Genomic DNA, 10,253 nt, shown 5'->3' with positions numbered 1-10,253 from the left:
CTGGTCCAACCATACCTCTACCACCAATATCACCCACTAAACCATGTTCCTAAGCACCACATCCAACCCTTCCTTAAACACCCCTAGGGACAGTGACTCCATCACCTCCCTGGGCAACCTGTTCCAATGTCTGACTACTCTTTCTGAGAAGAAATTTCTCCTGATTTACACTGATTTCCAGCCTGAACCTTACCTGGTACAACTTGAGGCCATTCTTTTTTGTCTTATAGTTAGATATCTGTGAGGCCAACCCCCAGTTCCCCACACCTTCCTATCAGTCAGTTGGAGAGAGTAAGAAGGTCTCCCCTGAGGCTCCTCTTCTCTAAACAACCACAGTTCTCTCAGCTGTTCCTCATAAAAATTGTGCTCCAGGCCCTTCGCCATCTTCATAGTCCTTCTCTGGACACATTCCAGGTCCTTGATGTCTTTCTTGTAGTGAGGGGCCCCAGACTGAACACAGTACTTGAGGTGCCGCCTCATGAGAGCAGAACACAAGGGAAAATCACCTCCGTGTTCCTGCTGGCTAAATATTCCTAATAGAAGCCAGGATGCCATTGGCTTTCCAGGCCACCTGGGCTCACTGCTGGCTCATGTTCAAGCAAGTGTCGACTGACACCCCCAGATCCTTTTCCTCTGCACAGCTTTTGAGCCACTCTGCCCCAAGCCTGTAGCATTGCATGTGGCTGTTGTGACCAAAGTGGAAGACCTGGCACTTAGCCACAGTAAACCTCATCCCTTTGGCCTCTGCCCATTGATCTAAGCAATGTAGGTCCTTCTGCAGGGCCTTCCCACCTTCCAGCAGATAGACACTTCCCCAAACTTGCCGTTGTCTGCAAACTTACTGAGGGTGCACTCAATTCCCTCATCCAAATCATCAATAAAGATATTAAACAGGATGTCCTCAAACACCAACCCCTGGGGAACATTACTCTTGTCCGATTGCCAGCTGGATTTCACTCCATTCACCACCACTCTCTGGGCCTGGCCACCCAGCCAGTTTTCTACCCACCAAGGAGTGTACCTGCCCAAGGCATGGGCTGCCAGCTTCTCCAAAAGAATCCTGTGGGAGACCATGTCAAAGCCTTTGCTGAAGTCTAGGTAGGCTATATCAACAGCCTTTCCCTCATCCACCAGGTGGGCATCGACCAGGTGGGTTACCTTCTCATAGAAGGAGATGAGGTTGGTCAGGCATGACTTGCCTTCCCATGATTCCATGATGACTGGGCCTGAGCCCCCAGTTGCCCCACATAGGCTGTTGTGATTGCATTCAAGATGAACTGTTCCATAATCCTTTCACTCTGAGGACAACACTGATCTTAGATGACATGTTCTTCATTAAAAATTGATATATCCATTTTCTAATAATAAATAGAAACTGTAGAGAAGAAGTTAGGATCTCTTCACATTTTATTTTTTACTCATGACTGAGCAAAAATTCTCTGTGGAATATAAGTCAAAGCTAAAAAGAATGAGAGGTATGTTCTTTTAACATTTTATCCCTCTAGGCTTGAAGTGAATTTCAGGAAAACACCTGGTTTTGGTTATTTGCTTACTCTAAAAAGACTGTCAATTTTATTATTTACAGAACCAACAAACACTTAAGGAGTTTCAGTGCTCTGCAATTTCTGGGTCATGCAAAGCTTTCCATATACATACTGGTTCTTAAATATGTTTATTATTAAATTAGTGCTTCTCATGGAATTAATTTCTGTTGATCTTGTTTTCATCCTTGTCTCTGTGAAGATTCATCTGCTTTTACTTCTTCATTTAAATTTTCTCTTTGTATTGACTGCAACCCTTTAGTATTGTATATCTCACAATCACACATGAGAAAGTTTTATGAATTCTCCTTGGTTATTCAGCCCACTTCAATGGAAAACACCAAATTTCTCTTTAGGAGGTATATGACCTGAATGATGCTTACACAACATCTCTCCAGCTAGCATTGATGGTGTAGTGGGTTTACATGGCAGGGTTTTGGTAGCAGGGGGCCATAGGGGTGGCTTCTGTGAGAAGGATCTCGAAGCTGCCCCATGTTTGGTAAGGGCCCCACTGCTGACCAGAGCTAAGCCAGTAAGTGATGTTGTTTTGTGCCTCTGAAAGAGCATATTTAAGACAGAAAAAAACGTTGTGCCACAAAGCAGCTGGAAGAGTGAGAAGAGTGAGGAACAGCCTTGCAGGCACCAAGGTCAGCGAAGGAGGGGGAGAGGTGCTCCAGGCACCAGAGCAGAAGTCCCCTGCGGCCTGTGGTGAGGACCATGATGAAACATGCTGTCCACCTGCAGCCCATGGAGTACCACGGTGGAGCAGGGTTCCATGCTGCAACCCATGGAGGAGACCACATTGGAGCAGGTGGACCTGCACTGATGGAGACTGTGGCCTGTGGAAGACCCCCACCAGAGCAGATTCCAGGCTGGACCTGTAGGTCTTGGAGAGGAGACCACGCAGGAGTGGGTGACCTGGCAAGAGCTGCTGCCCGTGGGGGACCCAAGTTGGAGAAGTTTGCTCCCAAGGTATGGAACGCGTGGTATGGACCCATATTTGGAGCAGTTCTTGAAGAGCTGCTGCCTGTGGGAAGCCCACGCTGGCTCAGTTCGGGAAGGACTGCATCCCATGGGAGGGACCCCACAGCACAGGGGACAAGAGTGACTGAGAAGGAGCGGTGGAGAAGAAGCAGTATAGCCTAACCATAAACCCCATTCCCCCATTCCTCTGCGCCGCTCGGGAGCAGGAGGGGGAAGAGAATGGACGGGCCAGGGGAAGGTGCTTTTAGTTTCTTTCATTTGTTTCTTACATCTCTATATTGTTCGTAATAGAATCTTACTATCTTCCTATGCTGAGTCTGTTTTGCCCGTCATGATAATTACTGCATGATCTCCTTGTCCTTATCTCAACCCTTGAGCCCCTTTCATCTTATTTTCTCCCTGTTTCTCTTTGAGGAGAGGGAGTGAGAGCATGGTTGTGGTGGAGCTCGGCCACCCACCCGAGCAAAACCACCACAGATGGGACCACATTGACATCAGTTTTGCCTTTAATCATGACATGGTACAACAAGGTTGCAGACTGAATATTTCAGGCTTTGTCCCAGAATATTTTCATTTGAAATTATAGAATGCAGTTATTAACTCTGGTCACAGCAAACCTTGAAATATATTCATGTTCAAACCCAATTTTGTTATTGCCACTGTTGCTGATTTAAGGCTGATATAAGCCTTAAATATTGCTAATGTAAGGCTGATTTTTTTATTATTTTTTTTTATTTTTATTTTTATTTTTATTAGTTAGAGTTCAATTCTGTTCTTATCACATCATACATTTTAAAATAACAACAAGTACATGTAGAATCATTGAAACAGGATCTTAATAGTGAGTTTTATGAGGGACACATTTGAGATACTCGGAAAAAAAAATTTGGTTTATTTCAAATCTAATTAGTATTAATAATAATAACAATAATAAAAGTCAGACTTCCTTAATTTCCATTAGATACAAAAAACAGTCTCTCAAATTGTCTTATATTTTTCTGTCGTATTATAATATATTCCATATTCAGAAGATGAGAAAATTTATGATTTAATTGAAGTTGCAAGACTTCATATCCTGTTTGTTTGTTTCCTTCAAAAGTGATTTTAAATGATCCATCAGTTTTTGTAACAAAGGCTGATTAAAAGTAAGCTTTCTTAACATCTTTGGTAGCTGAAAGAGCTACTTTAAACTGTTTTTTTATTATTATTTTTATTTTTTCAGAGTTGCTGGAAACATTAAGTGGCAGAAATATAAAAACATTTTTTCTTCAGATAAAAATGGATCATGTAATTTATTACTTGTTTGTATAGCCTAAATATTTCCAGAAGCATGTGACTGATTATCATAATGACAGGTAAATAGTTTTAATTTGAACATAGACAGGAATCCAGTGTCACATCTTGTTCAGGTGTCCTAGTATAACCCTCTCGAACTCCAGCTACTGCTCCAGAAAGGTAAAGTCTCCTCTAGTACCTTTATTATGTCGTCCAACCTCACATAGCTATCCTATTCAGCTAAGGTGAAGGATGTTAACTGGCAAAAGGCAACACAACTTTGTCCTCGATATTCCTTGTCTTCTCAGAAAAGTGCCTCTCACACATTTGCACTGATGTTAGGCATGCCGGGATCCCATTCATGAGGCCTATATGAATACATTTATCAAACTTTATGTATGTATTCAAAATGAAAGTTAGGTTTCTCAGAATGATATTTTACTTTTACTACAGATACATGTAAATTCTTATTTACTTTAGTGGAGACAAAATGTAATTCTCTTGAGTCCAGATAAACAATATAAGTAGAAGTGAAACAATTTTAAGTGTTCTTTGAATAGTGGTCAGTTAACATTGTTATATAATAATATAACTAAATATAAATTCAAATGCAAAAATATAGCTAAACATTTAGGTTTTCTATTTACTACTCAAACAATTTTCAACTTAAAAAAAAAAAAAAAAAAGTGTTTTTGAAGCATTTTCTATTAGGAAAAATAACTGCAGATCATAAATGACTCTCAAAAGTCTGTACCTCTTAAATTTAAGGTACCAGATGGTAGTGATAACAGGAGGTAAATTAATGTATCATTCCCAAATTTAATTCCTTTGTAGATTTAAACTTAGTCTTTTTATTTGTCATAATATGGGCTCAACCATATTCTACTCTCTGAATAATGTTTTTTTTTAACTTAAATCACTGAATTCATCACATAAATTCATATCTAAAATAATGTTGATTAGATCCATTCATTTCTTCTCCCCTACAAAGACCTATAAACCGTAGACTCTTATCAGCTTTTACTAGTATGTTGATACTGGTATATTTACAAACCCAAAAAAAAAATCATAAATAAGCAAGGAAAAACTAGGAGTTTAGGCTATCATGAGGAAAAAGCAATAAATATTTGATCACTTTAGTAATTATGCATTCTTAATGAAGCTGTTAACTTTTACAGAAATAAAAACATAATTTCAGACCAGAACAAACAGCAGTGTATATTTCAGTGTCAGCTTAGGAGTGATTATAATGGTTGTGTGAAACAAACAAGATGATTATTGTCAACTTGTTTTTCAACTCAGTTTTGTTTCTGCCAAAATATCCAGCATTGATCAGATATATTGATCAGATATATCTTATACATAAATGAAAAGCAGGAGAAGGGTGTGAAGCACAAATAATTTCATTTTAATAAATATTTACTCCAAATCCACAAACAGAATTTGTGTCCATGACTGCCCACCTTTTAACAGCATAAGATCCAAAGTGCTTGTGGCACAGATGTAGGATGTTATTCTACATTCAGTTTTGAAAGCTACTTAAAATGTGTTTCAAATTAGGAAAAGTGGTTCCCAAATCATGTTACTTCAATTCTTCTGTGTCTCCTTTACTGTAATACATTTGACTGCATGCTTGTTATGAGATGATGGTGCTTTCCAGATAGTGTAAGATGGGAAAGGTCGAGGAGTCTTACAGCTACTGTAGAAAAATAAACATATAGCAGCTTAGTACTATTAGCTAAAGTTGGTGGAGCCTTAGGCTGTGGGAATGTACTATTAACCCTCTGTTTTTTAAGCAGAGAAACTCTAACCCAGAACCAGCTGAAACTAGAATACAGGAGTAGGAACAAGACTTTAACTACAAAACTTCCTAATCTTGAGATAAGAGGAAAAGAGAGGTCATATATAAGAGGAATTTCCAGGAAACAGAAAGAGACCAATCACGAGAAAGTAAAGTCCCGGGCATAGAAATACAGTTGGACAATGTAGATAGCATACAAAGGAGATGTGGAAGTGTGAGGACTATAAAGTGGAAGGCTATCAGAAAACTGGGGTCCCCACTAGGAGGCACCCTGCTTGAGCTGTAGTACTAATAAAGAAAACTTTGTAGAAAAATCCCTATTTTGGCTTACTGATTCAGTGGAAAACTTGGTTTAAACCCTGTTGTGGTGGCTGGCATGCATAATTTCTAGCTAGAAAATATTAATTCTAAGTGATAATACTCTGGAAAGTCCAGACTCATTATAGTTTTAATTTACCTCTGCCAAGTCTTTTCATCATGGTGTAATAATTTTGCTGTGCTTTAGTGAGGTGAAATTTTATTTGCTTTGTAATAACAGAATTAAGTTGATATTAATTTTTTACTAGCTTGTGCAAGTAATTCACATTAAGATCAGCCTTTTGCTCTCAGTCTCAGTAGTTAGTCAAATTTAAAACTACTTTTACTTTCTTCCAACAATTTTCTTCTGAATTAAATTTTAACTTTATAAATTTTTCAGTTAATAATTTTCAAACATCTTATTTGAGGAGTTAATGGGATCAGAGGACACATTACCAAGTAACTGCATAAAATTTTCCACCAGTGTGATAAATAAAGATACAACTATTTCCCTAGAAAATAAAAGTTTGTTTCATCACTGTGTCATTATAAAGGGATCTTCCTGTTCCCTTAATACACATATGTGTCTTTGATATTTTGTCTTTTAGTAACTACTAAAACCTTGTGAGACCATATATTGCCTTATGTTCTTAGCTGATTTTATGTATTGTCTTACTGCAAATATGTTTCTTTTCTGACACGAATAAACTTTCTTAAGGAATATGTAAAGGTATGCGGAAAGGCAATGTCTGCTTCTTTAAGGGTATCTGCACCTTTTTAAATTAAAAAAAAAAAAAAAAAAAAAAAAAAGTAAAAGAAGGAGCAATCCATAAAACAGAACATAAAAGGACAGAGACCTAAATGAAAAAAAAAAAAATAATAAATAAATCAGGGAGGCAGTGATGGGAACCTGATCAGTTACACTAATTGATGAAGGCAAGTGAGAGTGTGAGAATGTTTATTCTAGCAAGGCTATCTAATTGGGGAAGTTTGTAAGTTGGGAAACCAAGGGAAGGGGGGGGGGGGGTGATTACATGGCCAGAAGAAAAATATAAAGAAACACAGACTTGACACAAGAAACATAGAGACAGTAATAGTCTCCCAGTCATACCTATTTATAAGCTAAAGAAACTGAACTAAAAAAAACTACAGACTCCATTTCCATGAAGATCAATCTGGACTTAGCAAATGGTAAGACTGTGAACCTGGGGGAATTCCAGATAGGACAGAGAGGGGTGCCAGAATCGATAAGACTCTACAAACCCATAAGGAGATACACATGGAGAAGAGGGAGCAGAATCAAACAAAGAGATAGGTAAGCAGAACAGGGGCTTGTCATGTATAAAACAGAGCCAGCCAGCATGCTTGTCTGACTGAGCCCTGTGCCTGATCACTGAAGTCTGTCCTATCTGCTTATATCTTATCAAATCCTTCTCAATTGCTCTGTGTATCCTCACTTTCTATTTTATGTATATGTGTTGCAAGGATTATGTCAGCTACTGGTGAAACCTGTGTATATGCAAGTGAAATATCATGTCAGCCACTGGAGTCAGACCAAGGGTGATGATACCCCATATCCTGTGTTGTCATGTACTGGAGTCAGTGGATGTCCTTTTTTCAGTAGCTGGAGAAGCCATAGCTGTCTGGATCTAGGGAGGATCCTACAGAATAACAGCATCCCAGAACCACAGGATGGTTGAGGTTCAAGGGCACTTCTGGATTTCATCTGGTCCAACACCTCTCCTCAACCCCTCACCCATACCTCACTCCCTAGCTCAAGCAGAGATACCTAGTCCAAGTTGCCAAGAACTAAATCCAGATGACTTTTGAAGAAGACCAATGAAGAGGACTGAACATTCCACAAACTCCCTGGGAAATTTTCTCCTGTGCTCAGTCACCATCACAGGTTTTTAAAAAAATAAAAATAAAAAAAATAAAAAAAATAAAAAAAATAAAAAAGGAAAAAAGGAAGAAAAGGAAGAAAGGAAAAAGAGAGAGAGAGAAAGAAAAGAGAAGGGAGGAAGGAAGGAAGGAAGGAAGGAAGGAAGGAAGGAAGGAAGGAAGGAAGGAAGGAAGGAAGGAAGGAAGGAAGGAAGGAAGGAAGGAGGGAGGGAGGGAGGGAGGGAGGGAGGGAGGGAGGGAGGGAAGGAAAAGCATTTAGAGATTTTCAGAGGGAATCCCTCTGTTTAAGTTTGTGCCTACTGCCTCATGTCCTGTCACTGGGCACTAATGAAATGAGCCTGGCTCCATTCACAGATAAAAGCCACTACTACAGCTCAGCTCCCCATGTTCTCAGACTGCAGACTGGGGGTGAGGGGGTGCAACAGCCTTCTGTGTCACAGGCTCGGCATCAGGCACCCTTCCCCATGGGGACCCAAGAAGGCAGCTGGGTGGGGGCAGAGGAACACACCCCAAATGCTTCTAATTGTACTGATTTTATGACCCACAGAGATTTGCTATGCTATCTGCTCTAATTAATATTTCACCAAAACTTTTTGGGTATTCTTAAGTAGAGGAATGATTTAGATAAATTCTGTTATAAATCTATTTAGTTATATATTATATATATATATATATATTTATCTGTCTACACAATGCTAACACTGTATGGTTTAGCAAAATACATAAGCATGGGATTTAAACATAATTTAGTACAATCTTGTTAGGTAGGGACTGCTTTATTAAAGTCAAGCATTAGACTCCTACTGGATGATTCAAAGGGCCCTCATCATTTTCTACTCTTATTAATCCCAACCTAAAAAAAAAAAAAATGGAGGGTGCTTCAAATCTGTTAGTTTTGTTTGCCTGCTTCCTGTTTGGTATCCTTTAAATAATGTTATTTGCTCTATATTTGCACTTATATGGAGAAGAGAAGAGTGTCATCCTTTATATTTTTCAAATATTTAAGTATCCATATTTATACGTTTAGCCAGACTAGTGGATAAGTATGGAAGTGTACAAGATCAGGACAGATGTATGGTTATAATTTGTCATGGCAGACATCACGACAGATGTAAAAGAGTTTGTTCTAATACTAGTGATTAAGAGAATTAAGTTTGGATAACATTCAATAGGGCTTGAGAACCCTGAAGATATATCCCAAATTTTAAATACAGACATGCCTATGAAAAGCATGAGGGACTTGATGATCTTGAGGTCTCTTCCAACCTAGAAATTCTAATTGGAATAGAAGAAAGCAGATTAGAAGGTGTCTGAAATTTAAGCATGTAACAGAAGGCAGAGAAAAGAAATCCATATGTTATTCTTGGTCCTCATGCTGGGGATGGTCAAAGAAGAAGTAGTTGTTTTACCGTGCTGGGCAGTTGAACTCTACCACAACCACACTCTCATTCCACCTCCTCAAAGGAAAACGGGGAGAAAATATAATGGAAAGGGTTCAGGGCCTGAGATGAGGACAGGACTCTCAACAATTGTTGTCACAGGTAAAACAGATTCAGCACAGGGAGATTAATATGATTATAACAATTAATATAACACTCAAGTTTCCATCTTGTCCCAGAGCCTAGACACAGTGTCTCCACTCCAATCCACACTCCATACTGTTCCTTGTCAGCACACCAGACTCCCCTAGTGTGATTAACATCTAAATTTGGAGGCCTAGAGAACTTTTATGTAGTGCAGCTACACACCACCCTGGAAGCATCTTCAGTGTTGTACCTTTTCTTTAAAATGTGAATATCTGTTTAATTTCCAGGTCACCTCAGGCAATTATTCCACACATTATAATATCTCTCTTTTTTATATATATATTTTTTTCTTCTTCTAAATATAGTTGAATAAGCACACTACTACATTTTCCATTACATAATTCAGTATAGTCTCTCATTCCTCTATCTATTCACTGTCTGGATGAATAGTTATTTATAATGTGAGTCATCATCTTAACCAAACTATTTCAGCAGTCTGGATTATCCCAGGAATTCTGTCTATTGCATGTGGCTGCACATTGCCTAGTATCAGTGTGAAAATATCTCAGGAGGGACCAGACAAAGTAGAAACATAATTTCTGCTTTCTTTTTCTACTCAAAACTTTAACCTTTTTTTTTTTTTTTTTTCAATAATCTTTTATGTTATTATTATTATTTCTTTGCCTCAGTTTATGTTCTCTACAAAGCAACTGTTCACACTTAACAAAGAGCAGCTGCTCAGTTTTACTAAATTAAAACAATGTTATTAACTACTACAGTGTTATCTATTGTGTTTAACAAGGTTTGTGAAAATGTTTAGTGAAGTCAATAGCAAATTTTCCATTAAGTACCAAATGTGGAATATATATTGGACTTGGAATGAACCTTTATTTTAATTTTACACAAACACTTACTATTAAATAACCT

Source organism: Oxyura jamaicensis, chromosome 1, assembly GCF_011077185.1.
Source record: "Oxyura jamaicensis isolate SHBP4307 breed ruddy duck chromosome 1, BPBGC_Ojam_1.0, whole genome shotgun sequence".
In the NCBI taxonomy this organism is placed as follows: Eukaryota; Metazoa; Chordata; class Aves; order Anseriformes; family Anatidae; genus Oxyura; species Oxyura jamaicensis.
Note: the sequence above shows the minus strand (reverse complement) of the source record.